We start from the raw sequence: 13,987 nt of genomic DNA, 5'->3' as shown, positions 1-13,987 counted from the left end.
TGTGATTAGCCCTCAAATCTCCCAAGTCCCAGTCCAGTGTTCTATCCACTAGGCAACACTGCCTTCCCATAATGAAAGCTAGACATGCACATAACACTAAAGAATCCCTTAGCACTTGCCCTCTGACGATCGCACAAGGCATCACAAATGCTTATTAAGCCACGCAGCAGTCCTGGGGGGGGGGCGCTCAGTGGTATTTCCATTCTACAGCTGAGAAAAGCAGGGCCCAGCGAAGATAAGTGACTTGCCCAAATGCAAAATGTCATTGCCAGAGCCACCTGCCTCCATGTTTTGCACTTTAACCAACCCGCAGTGGTTCACTTAAGCATAAGGACAGACACAGCACAGCTGCTCGAAACAGTGGTCTGGGGCTGCAGGTAGCTAGTCAAACACTTTTGTTGGTTTCTGCTCACGTGGGTTCGTCCCTCGGGGCCCACTGAAGCGAAAGCTTTGATGCCCTGCATTTATTCTTCTCCTCCGTTGACACATCCCAGGACGGACCCTCACCCTGCACCAGCCGAGGGGTTGTAAGCAGAACACAATGCTCCAGTCGGTCTCGGCAATGCAGGCGGCATTCGTTCTGCTGCCTCCACTCAGCGGCAGTGCAAATGGCCCTGAGTTCAGAATTTAGCTGTTGATGCTACTTGAGACCCACGAGCTTGTCACTCCACAAATATCTGCCCCCCCCCCCATCCCCCAAGTTTAAACTTGTTCGTATGAAGCAATCAGCGTCACCTGGGAATTAGCTGCTCACCGCCGGTGCCTCTAGCCAGAGCCGCTGTGCAGCTGAACACCAGATAGGTCTGAAAACATCAGGTCTGGGGGAGACCCAGCCAAAGAACCGCTTCTCCCTGACTCTCCTGGGACCATCCCTGCCCGTGTGAACAAAGGACATTCTCTTCGTAGAGCTTCATGGTCTGGGGCCCCTGCAATAATCCTGGCAGAAAGGGGGTTAAAATCCCCTGAAGTGAAGGGAGGGAACAGACTCACATCCTTTAGATGTCCTAGCATGGAGGGAAGGGGCTACATAAGGAGCTGTTACGTCTCCCAGCAGAGCAGGCAATAGCTAAGAGCCAGAAAGGCTCCGTCTACTGAAAGGAGAAGAACCTGGGCTTTCCTGGAGTTGGGCTTGATCTTTTCCCTGGGAGGGCTGTTTGAGTCTCCCTGAGGGCTAGGGGAGCCGTGGGTTTGCCAGTACACCCTGTTGGCAGGATGAGCTGCCTGTCAACCCTTTCTTAAGAGCCTCACAATGAAAGGGCGGGTTTGGGCATGAAACAGAGGGGACCTTGTACCCGATATAACACTGCAACCACACCACCCAGCCCGCTCAGACTCGGCGTGTGATTGGGGTTCTTAAGGGACTCTAGGACTGATATATGTAAGGGCTAGGATCCCAAAGCCCTCGAGAGGCATGTGTTTTGGAAGGAAAGGAGCGGGATTGGCCCGTCAGTATCATTCCAGGCCCACTATTTAATTAGCTTTATGTATTGCTCCAACGTTTCCAATGACCTGGCCTATGGTAAGGCCCAAATGGGCTGTCCCGTACTGCTTTCGGGCTAGAAGCCAGCTTCTGAAATGGCCACCAGCATCCCAAACGCTGCACCTCCCTGATGCTTTAGTGACATGACGCTGCACGAGGAGCTGTCCCGAGATAATTAATCCGTCTGAGGAAGAGGAAATGGGCTCATTTGAATAGCGTGGGTGTGGGCGGGTGGATGTAGGGAGGACTTGTAAGTCAGGGCTAAGCAGCAAAGCTTAGATCCAGATCCAGGCTGCCCCAAATTTTGGGAACATTCAGATCCTGGGATTTGGTTCCTCTTGTTATGGAGAAAGGGGTCCAACCAAGAAAAGCCTTCAACATTTAAGGGTGTTTGGTGTGGACCCACCTCTATTGTCTGTAGCTGTGTAAAGTTCGACAACGCTCTGAAGACCAGTATCTTTGCCTCGGCTGCAGAGGATTGTATAGCGAGAGATGGCTAGCCATCACCTTGTACGAATAAATAGCCCAACCCAAACTTGCAGTTGAACTGCTCAGGAGTATGAAATAAACCAGCTACATCTGCTTCCTCTAAACCTCTTGCCTTTGGTTTGGCCTCCTGCAGCCCCTCTGCATTATAAAACAAACAGTCACTTTTTATTTCTAGATACAGGGTTTCCAACTGGTTTGATTGCTCAATGCACCATTTCAGTGTGACAGCCTGTCCATGAAGAGAATCTCTGGTTTCTTCCTGTCCTGGTGTTGTAATATGGGAAGCTCACTGTGGATGCCCCCTCTTCCTCATGTCCAACCACTGCAGGAGACCTCAGAGATTTTCTCCTCCCTGTCTGTCTGAAAATGAAAAAGAGAGCAACTGAGGGAGGGATGGAGGAGCCTGTTTGCTCAGGAATCCTGGCTGTTCCATGTCTTATTTAAAGATTGTAAAGATTGAAAAGTCAAGGAAACGTCAATGAGTCAGGGAGACCTGAATGGGAGGTAGTTCAAAACAGAAAAGGGTCCAAGACCTAAGGTTTGGGTCCAGATCTGAACTTTCTCAGAGTTCTGGGGTGTTCTGGTGTGGCCTGCTAGTTTGGTCGGTTAGCTATCTTAGGTTGGTCCGATATAGTGTTAGACAATGGGGCTGTAAGGTGATTTCTTGCTCCTTCCTGGACAGCTTAGAGCCCTGACATTTTTGGGAGGGGATTTTTAGAAAAGGTTTCCTGAATGCTCACCTCACCTGGCACACGACCACCTGCCAGAATGTAGCAGGTGGCAATCAGAACTCTGAAAATCCTTCGTCGTGGGACATGAAGCCACTTAAAACTGTATTTTAAGTACTTTCGCTGCCGCATTTGTGTCATGGACTTGAACACGGATTTCCCCCATCAGACAGTGAGTGAGTGCTCTAAACACCAGGCTATTGGCTACTCTGTGTAGGGCTCTCTCTGTCATGCACAAAAGGTCTCATTCCTCCCCTCTTCCCCCCTGCCATCAGATCGAAAACTAATTTTGAAACTTCAAAGTTTGTTGCGAAGCAGAATTCTTGTTTTCCGGCCAGCCCTCCTTAAAACTCACCTGACATCTCAAACCTGAGGTTCATCTGAAAGTTTGTCAACGTTTGAAACAGTACAGTGTCAATCTGGGCTGGGATTCAAGCAACCCTCCTTCCTCTCGTTAAAACAAAATGTGTAGTTATTGCATGAAATCACATTTTCTGAGCTGAAACTAGACACAATCACACTCTTTCTACTGATTATTGATGAGTTTTCAGGCCACAAACTCAGATCTAGACGTAAGAGGAAAGGCACTCGGACAAGTAGGACAGGTTGGAGTAAACTTGAATACCATCAGCGAGCTGATCATTTAAATCTCTGACAATAATGCCAGGTACATTTTTTCTCTTAATCCATTTCTGGTTTACGACATTTTCACCCTGTTTAACCCCTAACATGAAAATAGACCCCGCCCAAACCACAGATGCGAAGATACACATGAATGAAAGGAAATACAGCTTTAATTATTATTTTGCTTCATTAGACTTCACTTTTATTTGGGATGGGAAAGTCTGTGAACTTACGGTCCAGATCTGAATTTTCTCCACATATTGTGGTTGTCCAGACAGGGTGTCCTGATTTGAATCTTTGGTTGTTTTTTTTTATAAGCTATTTGTAATGACATAAATAAACTGATGCATCAAGGTGAAAAGGACACAACATGTCAATTTATACAGGAGTAGCCTTTCTATGTCAGTTACAATGGGAACCCGCTACACTTTAGGATATTGGTAGTCTGGGTCTGGTTTATAGTTAGCAAGAACTTCCTTGGCTGAGTCAAATGGCTGGACCAATGACAGGTAACAAGGAAAAATAGTGTGTTTAAGGCCAACATAAGGAGAGATCCTTAAAGAACATGGAATAAATGGCATGAAAAAAGGGAACAACTTCATAACTTAATATTCTTTCTTGCTGCCTGAAAATAGATTATACCAACACAAATAGAAATTCAAAAGAGTTTGGAAGATCCTCACTGTGAATGTAACGCACATGAACCATGTAAGGGCTGATGACAAAAGCAAATGATTTCAGGATTGAGAGGAACAGCCTAATAACTGAAGGCTGTACTACGGCTTTGATTTGCAAGCAGATTGCCTCATTCCTTTCAATGAGAACTTTTGCTTGGTGGTGTAGTATGACTTTTGATTTTGCTGCTGATCCACGGACATGGATGGGAGTTTTGTCTGAGTGAGGACTGAGAGATTTGCCTGCCAGGCCTTAATCCCTTTTTTATTGAAATAAAACCAGTAAAAGAGGGGGGAAGCCACTGATGCAATGACACAAACCCTGGGGCTCATTCAACTGTTGGTTTGAACTGCAGCTTTAAACATTGCCTAGCTAAACTGTGAGCCCGGCAGCTTTACCATGCATATAATGTAGCTAGATACTGAAGCGTGGCAGATGGTGAGGCCAGGTTGCATTATATCAGCTAATGATATAGATGTATAACTCTAGAAGGGACCTTTCCTGTTTACACCAAACTCAGAGTCTAGTGACACGAGAGATGGCGGCTCTCTCTGCCAAGCAGATGCCCTCAGGGTCCTGTTTTTGTTTGGAAAGGGAGAGAGGCAGGCCGGGCAGTTCCAGTATCCCAGCTGGAGAGCGTAGCTCTGTTTTCCTTTAAACGTCACTCACTAAACAGCACCCCATGGACTCAAATACTGTAACTAACTGGCTCCCTGTAATTAGCAATTGTATCTGGCTTTTAGATTAAACAAGGGGCCAAACAAGGGGCCACGGATGTAGGTTGTTAATGATCTATGAGTTCGTATCTTGGAGCTGTACAGGAAACCAACACTGTTTTGACCTGTAATGCCCTGAACTGGCCTGGACCTTGCCTCCTAGAGCGAGCTCCTGCCTCTCCCCCTATGCCAGACCGTGCAGCTGAGATCAGAGGAAACACTTGCACTTTCTGTGGCTAAAAAGGAGCGGCCAACTCACTAATATTTACACGTTGGCATAATCCAAAGCGTCACCGAGTCAGCCTTCTCGGCTTGTTAAACTGAGGTGCGCAGAAGGATTTTGATAGAGGGTCCTGATGCCCTTACGCTATGACCCGACGTCACTTCTCTTTACACGTCTCGTGCGCTCTCCAAAGCCCTTTGTAATCTTTCCCTCCTAGGCCCCTGAGGGGTCAGGTGCTCCTCTGATTAAATCTCTCGAGCAGGAGGATGGATCTGAAAAGGCCTGTTGACAAGAAGGAGCACCTTGGGTGGAGACATGGGAAAGGGACACTTGAGAACCCTCGCACAGACGGGGGTTTCATTCAGAATGCCCCTGGGGCTGCAGAGAGAGGTGAAGGAAGTCTCTGGCAGAGCTTCAGGCGGCCCGAGTCCAGCAGACGTGTCTTGCTGCACACATTTCATTTGGGGCCTGATTCAGAGCCCCCTGCAGGCACCGGGAGTCTTCCTGCTGATTTCACTGGGCTTTGGATCAGAGCCGTAGCCTAGATTGCCCCAGTGAACACGTGGCTCCAGGAGTCGTTTGCAGGCCATGGTAATGCTCCTAGCAAAGCAAATCTTCCCCATTTTTGCACAGTATTGCTTCTATGGCACAATCAATCCCAAATCAAACTTGACATTTCACTGATTTACTACAGGAAACTGGAGAGCTCCTGGGGTGCATGTGGAAGCCGCACAGAGGTTCTGAAACACGACGTGATTCCATCCTTGGGGCCTTTCTGTTCTGTATTTCTCTTTAGAAATAACCACTTCTCTCAAGATAGATCTGGCTCATGAATGTTTATGCAGCTTGCAGAGAAGGCCTCCAGGTTATTCTATCTCTGCTTCCCAAGGAAAACAAAGCATCAGAGAAGCTAGAGTTGAGAAAGGCCTAGTGCACTTAGGGGTCTGTATAATTTTGTAAAGGCATCACTAATGTGGTCATTTTTAGGGTGAAGAAGGAAGGACATAATGATGCATCTGGTTCAATTCCATTTTGATTTCCAAAAAAAGGTTGTTTTTTTTTTAAACAATTCACCCTGCCTCCTATAAATGATGGAGGAAACCCCAGAAGGGATGTCACGGGAGAGGAGGCTGATGGTGATACTTGGGGCAAAAGCAGGAGATGCTGATGATAGGGAGAAAAAGAGGTGATGGGAAGGACTGGGAGATGGGGTGAAATAGTGGTGAGTATGGTGAAGCAAAGGCGATGGGCGTGGGGGGAAGGTGGTACTGGAGGGCGAAGGAGGAGAATGAGGATATGGGAAGAAAAGACAGGTGTGGGGAGAGGATGACTGTGACAAGTGATAACGGATGGGACGGCGAGAAGGTCATGGCACTGGTTGTGCGGGGAGGGGAGGAATCTCACAAACTCCTGTGCATTTTTAAAAAAAGACCTATACGTGCAGTTCTATCTCAGTTCCTCTTTTTCAGCCGCCGCAAACTGCGATACCGAATCTCATCCTCTTTGTGAAGGTGAGACGTGAAAACTGCAGGCTAGTAGAATACCAAAGAGAAGGGGAAAATAAACCCTTTGTGCCTGGTCGGAGACACACACTATTCAGGGTGGATGTGGGAAATTCTCAGTCTCTACAAGAGACTGGAAATTCTGATATAATTATAACCTCGCCGTGGGTTGTGAGAAAAGAAGGGGCTTTACAGGTTGCCACGCTGGGCAGTTAAAGTCACGGTTTGCAGCTCCCACAGGAGAAACATCTGAACATTGGCCCGGATTAGAGTGCTGTTGCTCAGAAAATAAACCGCAATCTAGACCGCATGGCCCTTTGGAGAAGCTTAACCTATGTTCTTAGAGTCTTAAGACAAGTCTACACTAGCACTTGTGGCAGCAAAGTTTTTGTTGGTCATTGATGTGAAAAAAAACACCCCCCTTGACCGATAGTTTCATTGACAAAAGCGCCAGTGTGGACAGCGCTATGTCGGCTGGAGGCGCTTTCACCAACATAGCTACCGTTGCTCGTTGGAGGTTTTTATTTATGCCGACAAAAGAGCTCTCTCCTGTCGGCATAGAGCAGCTACGCAGGAGATTTTACTGCGGTGCCGCGGTAAGGTCTGCAGTGTAGACGTGGCCTTAGACTTGCAAAGTTATCAGAAACAATTCAGAAAACAACTTCCCATTGCTAGGCGTTACTGTAATGCAGTGGCTCCGTCTGTAACCTCCTTGCGATGAAATGCGTGTCAGAACAATCGTTATGGGGAAATAGGTGTCTGAGAAGCAAACAGAGCAGAAGTGGTGGCAGGTCCATTGCTTGGGACATTTAAAACAAGACTAGACGAAGCACTCGAAAATGTGTTGGGGGGGAAGACCTTACGTGGGCTGTAAGGGATTTGAGGAGGATTTTTCATCTCCAGTTGCTCTGATTAAAGTATGACAAGGAACATAGTTCTCAGCTGTCCTTCATTTTCACCTCCATAGGTAAAATTCACCCCTTTGCAGAGGGCCAGCCACAAGGCCGAGGTGCCGCTCACGTTCCACTTCAATTCTGTTTTGAGAATGTAAATGCTGCCTAGACCTTGTGTTGGATCTTTGCACAGGGGTGAATTTCAGGCAATGGGCCTCACTCTGCAAGCCTTCAGCACATGGAACGCCCACTGACTTCAGGACGTGTCCTTTGCACAGCTGATTTGCAGGCTTCTACCTTGCCCAGCCCTGAAATCATCTCACCTTTATGGTAAATCACTCAGAAATACCAAATCAGGAAACAAATTCTTTTTATTAGTAGCTCTGGGCTTTGTTGCAATGTTTTTCTTCAGTCCCAGGTTCTGGGTCTTGCGCTCACATTTGGCCTCCGATGTTGCATACCCTTCGGCCGTGTTACCAGGATGGGGAAAAACATCCTAGCACGCCTTGCTCTCAAACTCTCCATTGACACATGAAAGGGTAAATGCCCTGACTCTACCTAGTGCTGCCCATGGGCTGCCCCAGTGATCAGTGGAGTCACCGGGAACTTCACTCCACGATGCCTGATGCAACGCCACCAACTGTGGTCACTCTGGCTGGTGCAACAGTCCTTAATAGACAATATGTGTTTGATGACGATGATGCCCAGATCCTCAAAGGTGCCTAAATCCCATTGAAATCAATGAAAGTAAGGCACCTAAAATAGCTTTGAGGATCTGGGTCTGGAGGGCTAAGACCTGTAAGGAGGTGGAATGAAACCCTGGCTAACGTTTTGCGATGAATACGTTCAAATGTGCTGTGATTACTCTGAGTTTTATTCAGTCTAATTATTTTCAAAAGCTTATTTTAAATATAGGTTAACAGTGAGAATTTCTGCATATTAAGGGTGGGGGGGGAGGGGGTCAAAAAGGGTCTGGCCATTGGCAACAATGAAAGCAAGTGCAAACCTTGATACAGTAACTGTTTATTGAAAATGATGCTTATAAGGATGAAGTGTGTTTAAACACGCTGAAGTTTAAAAACCAGATTCTCACCATGTATTCATGTTGGGTGTCGCCATGCCTTCCAAATGGTGCCACTGAGTTCAATAGGACTGTTTGTGGAGCTGGCTGGTAGAGTGTAAACTCCTTGGGAAGGGTCTTCTTGATCTGTGTTTGTCCAGCACCAAGCGCAATGGAGTCCAGATCCATGACTGTGGCTCCTAGATGCTATGATCAAGGTGATTCAAAGATCCCAAGGCCAGAAGGGACCATTGCGATCATCTAATCTGACCTCCTGCATGAAACAACATATAGCACCATCCCCAAAATAATTCCTAGGTCAGATCTTTCAGAAAAACATCCAGTCCTGATTTAAAAATTGTCAGCGATGGAGAATCCCCCACAACCCTTGGTAAGTTGTTCTAATGGGTAATTACTCTCACTGTTAAAAATTTACACTTTATTTGCAGTCTGAATTTGTCTATCTTTAATTTCCAGCCATTGGATTGTGTCATACCTTTCTCTACTAGGCTGAAGAACCCATTATTAAATATTTTTTCCCCATGTAGATACTTATAGACTGTAACCGAGACACCCCTTAACCTTCTCATTGTTAAAATAAATAGTTTGAACTCTTTGAGTCTAAAACCGTAACTATAAGAAATCTCTTCTGATCCTTTAATCATTCACGTGGCTCTGCTCTGAACCCTTTCCAATTTATCAACATCCTTCTTGAATTGTGGGCACCAGAACTGGACACAGTATTCCAGCAATGATCTCATAATCATCCCAGGATTGCATGAGCCCTATTGGCCACAGCATCACACTGGGAGCTCATGTCCACCACAACCCACAATTTTTTTTTCAGAATCACTCCTTGCCAGGTTACTGTCCCCCCATCCTATTAGTATGACCTGTATTCTTTGTTCCTAGATGTAGCCATATTAAAACGCACATTTTCTTGCACCCAGTTTAGCACAAGCAATCTAGATTGCTCTGAATCAGTAACCTGTCCTCTTCATTATTTATCACTCCCCCAATTTTTGTGTCATCTTTATCAGTGATGATTTTATGTTTTCTTCCAAGTCATTGATAAAGACATTAAATACATTAAATTGATAAAAACATCAGCACAGAGGCAAGAACTGACCCCTGCGGGACCCTACTGGAAACAGACCTGCTTGATGATGATTCACTGTTCACAATTACATTTTGAGATCTATTAGCCAGTTTTTAATCCATTTAATGTGGGTCTGTTAATTTCCTATTGTTCAAAATTTTTAATCAAAATGTTGTGGGGTTCTAATGATGATGATGATTAGTAATAATAATAATTGAATTCAACATGAGCAAGCATATAACAGTCTTTCTCTTGCTATTTAACATACCAACATCATACTTTCCTTATTAAATCTAAAAAGTTGAAGGTGCTGGTAATAAAAGAGTTACCGCCTGGCCCTTAAAATTCCTTGTTCCCTTCAGAGTTAATTCCATTGACTAACACTGAGTTTCTGTCAAACAGACTCTCCTTTCAGGACAAGACCAAGTATTAAAGGATCAGGATTGTAATTAATAGTTATGTTTGTTTTCTCTTTTATGACTCTTGAGTGTGTTTCTGTAACTTTTAATTTAAAGCCTTATCGAACATCACGTAGGAAAGGACACGCCAACTGAAGTTTGTTGTAAATCATGCCGACGTGGATGTACAGTCTGATTGCATATGATGGTATGTATGTGAACCCATCATAGACGATAGCCTTATTTGTTAAAGGTTAGCCCATCCCATAATCTGAGATAAGAAGATTGATATCTCCTTTCTGAGCCAAAGACTATGGTGGCTAGACATGATTTTCTCCTGAGACTGTATATCAGTATTTACAAGGAAATCTAATCTCCTGTGTATTACTTTATTTTCTGCAACATTAGCCTTTGACCGTTCTAATCTGTTATACCAATATATTGAATTGTGGGCTTGTTCCCCCTTGCTGCGCCCTTCCTTGAGTTATTTACAGCAGTGCAACGTGAGTGTAAAATGCAACAAAATCAGAATGGAAGCATTCTTCACCTACTTTGCATTGTTACAAATTGGTACATGAAGTGAAGAGTAATGGAGAACCAGGCTATGCAATTGCTCATTTGATATTGAAAATCTCATGGCTCTCTACTCAGCTGCCTGATTGCTGTTGTCCATACATGTGAGACTCTTGCAAAAATCTATTAGTTATGGATCTAATTCCCACTGAAGTCAATGACAGCCTTTCTATTGACCTTAAGGGCATTTGGATCTGACCCCAATCGCCAGGTTTGGCTATTTCAAATAATTCGTGTGGCACTGCATTAAAAAAAGAGGGCAGTTAGATGTCAAAAAGCAACATAGCAACAGATAATCCCATCCCCCCACAACGTCAGAAGTGTCTGAGATACCTGAAGAGTCTGAATCTCTTGTAGAGCTTGTGATGTCAATCAAGTTTTAATGAAATGAACTGAGTCACTGCATCATCTTCTTTCTATAACCTGGGTCTTCTCTCCAGCTGCTTATTCCTGCAGCCTATCATATTCAAACTGATATGTCAAGCCCATTGTTTAGGGTCTGATTTTGCCACTTTTAGTCATATTCAGTAGTACCTTATTTGGTGAGTGGTCTCATTGAAACTGACACGCATCTCATCAATTTCAGGGAGTAAGACATCAGAAGCCACTGCTAAGATTCTGAGAAGATATTTTTCATGCTGAAACCCTGATGCACTTCCTCAAAATGCTTTGAGAATTTTCCTTTTGTGCTGAAATACCAGATGCATTGACCCATCCCAAATATGATCTGATCTTGTAAGTAAACCTGTGTAAAATTTGTCCTGTCATTTTTGAATTAGCACCTAATGCCTCTGCATTTTGCTAATCTAAGCTATTGACTACAATGAGATCAGTTTTGCCCTTTGATTTTTGGTATCAAGCTCCTTTGTGAGCTTTTTAAAAGCATGATTGCATCTCAATGCCCCTGGACGCCTGCCCCAATTTGCAGAGTTAAATTCTCAAACCTGCAGGTGTTAGCTCTGAAATCTCACCATACTGTGCTTGTCTAGCCCACCTGTGAAAGCAGTTGCACATGCTGTTTCTCCATCTGTGAGAGACAGGAAGACGTGCTGTTGCACAGCAGAAAGCCAAGTTGGGATGGATTATTTATGACAAAAGTTGAGCCTACCTAGGAAAGCATTTCTGCAATTTTTCACTTGAATTCTAAAATGAAATCACTAAGGCTGTGTTTACACATGTTTGTGTCAGCCCTTGTGCATTTGAATTGTAGTAGCACAGTTTGTGGAAAGTGAATTTCAAGTTTGCTTTCCTGGGGCATTCACCCTAGAAACTTGGTTTCTTACTTATCGAATCAGGAAGCAGAAACAGCAGCATGTGATTTGTCTGACTAATCAGTTTTAAGGGACAGCTGAATTTCAGATTTGGAATTTAAAATACACAGCCATAGAGTAAAACAAATTCCATTGAATAATTAATACATTCCAGAAAACTGATAGCTATTTGTAGATATTCTGCAAACAGAAAAAGAGGAGAATTCACTGAATAACTTATTCATTCAGCTCTATTTATGACTAATTGAATTACTGTTCTGCTCCATGAATGCTTCTTCCTTCTGAAATTCATCAGGCCTGAAGGATACACAACTCTTTCACAAAGTCCACAGTTCTTGTTGAGGAGAAGCAAGACTTTACTTTAAACTTGGAATTTGCAATATGTGAGGAATGAAGTAATGTGCATTGCCACTGCTGTCTTCTCCTAAGTTCTACTATTTAATTGCTTGTTTCATTATGTATTATGGTGAAAGCCAATTGACAAATAAAATAGAATGATTACTAGATGTTTTGGATGCTTCTGCAATGTGACGCTTAGTGTAATTTGAATTCACTATTGAATACAGCCTGAACTAACACCTATCCCTTAATTTTCTCATTTGGGGGGTAGTGATGTCCTTTAGTTTGAGCCCCGAATTTCCTTGCAGAAACCTGATATTTCCTCTCCCTTTCATTATTGTAAATTAGCTGCATCAGAAGTGAAACTGAGGCATCGGACAATGTGAATTACTTTCAGGATGTTCATTCCATCCTACTGAAAACTCCCCTCTGGCCACATTTCAGTTTTCATAGATTGAGCTGTAGGGTGTGAGCTGTTTTCATGTCAGGTCTCAGGGTGATCCAAAGCTCATGTTTGCTGCGCGTTGCTTGAAGCTTGTCGTGTACATGGGGCCTTGTAGCATAAAGCATTCCTCCACACTAAGTGCCTGAAGAAAATGAGGTAACTCCTCTGTGGTTACCTTTATTCAAACAAAGGAGTCTAAACAGTAGACCACGACTCTTCAGACATACATTCCCCTGTTATTTCATATTGTGGCACACTTATACAACCAGATTATCTCCACTGAGGCATTACTGTGTATATGTTTACTTTAACTTGCATGTACAGGTGCTAAAGGCTAAGTCACGTGAGGACAAGGAAACAGCTGTGAGCTTTTAGCTCAGGAAGTCAACTCGTCTCTCTGAATCCTTTGCTAACCAATTCTCTTAGCACTGTGTTGTGTGTGCGCTTTAAACGGTGCAGCAAGATGGGATTTTCCGGTATTGTCGGGGCTGCCACTTGTCTGGCTCATTTTCTCCACACACAACTGGTGACAGCACTGGGCAGCTGGCCACGGCAGGCAGAAAGGTTCAGCGCAGCCCAGAGATTGGGCATTCCTCGGCACGCAGCTGGAAAACTCTGCTAGCCAGTCCATAGGGGTGGGCAGATTCACCGTCTCACTTCCACCCATCCCTTCTGGAGTTTTCAGAGGATCAGGGATGGGGCAGTTCCTCTGTTCACCTAACAGAATGGGTTGTAGTTCTGCCTGACCTTTATGTGAGCCCTGCAATGGGGCGTGTGGATGTGTGTGCGCGCACGCAGAGGCTCTATATGCCTCCACTGCACACCTGAGTACAGGCGAGACAGAATCTGTCTCTCTCTTAGCAGCCGTAGAATAGTCAACAATGAAGACTCCATTTGGCCGAGGCACTCCTCTTCTCTGAAGCAGTCAGAAACAGCAGGCTGTTGCTGGCTGGTTACGTGAAATCAAACAGGGAAGGAATTAGAAGATGTATTATGTTTCCCCCTGGAGGTGGCTGATTGCCAAAGAGTTCACACAAAGCAAGTTGTAGCCTGCACCTACATCAGTGGAATTAGATAGAAGCAATCGGGAGTCCACCCTGCACAATCTGGAGTACTCTGTCCCCTATTCAGCAAAGCACTTAAGCATGCGCTCAACTTTGCCCACAAGAATGGTCCCACTGAAGTCAGAGGGACAGCACATGGGCTTAAAGTTAAGCATGTGCTTAAGTGCTTTGGTGAATCAGGGCGAAAGTGCTTAGTGTCTAACTGTGTGTATTCTTTAAATCTTTTCTCTGTTGGAGGGCTTAGAAGCAATCGGCACAAAATAGGACTGAGAGGAAATAATTTATTTTCAAAGCCCATAAATCAATCAAAATGCAAAATATTCTGGTTTGCATTGATGAGAGAGCTGGAAGCAAATGAGAGCTAAAAGGGAGACTTTAAAGTGCCATGAGGATGTATAGGCCCGTCAG

The sequence above is a fragment of the Emydura macquarii genome, unplaced genomic scaffold (genome assembly GCF_026122565.2).
Source record: "Emydura macquarii macquarii isolate MOO-44397 ecotype Brisbane River unplaced genomic scaffold, CSIRO-AGI_Emac_v2 contig_561, whole genome shotgun sequence".
NCBI classification, from domain to species: domain Eukaryota; kingdom Metazoa; phylum Chordata; order Testudines; family Chelidae; genus Emydura; species Emydura macquarii.
The sequence above is the reverse complement of the archived record's forward strand: the minus strand, read 5'-3'. Positions refer to the sequence as shown.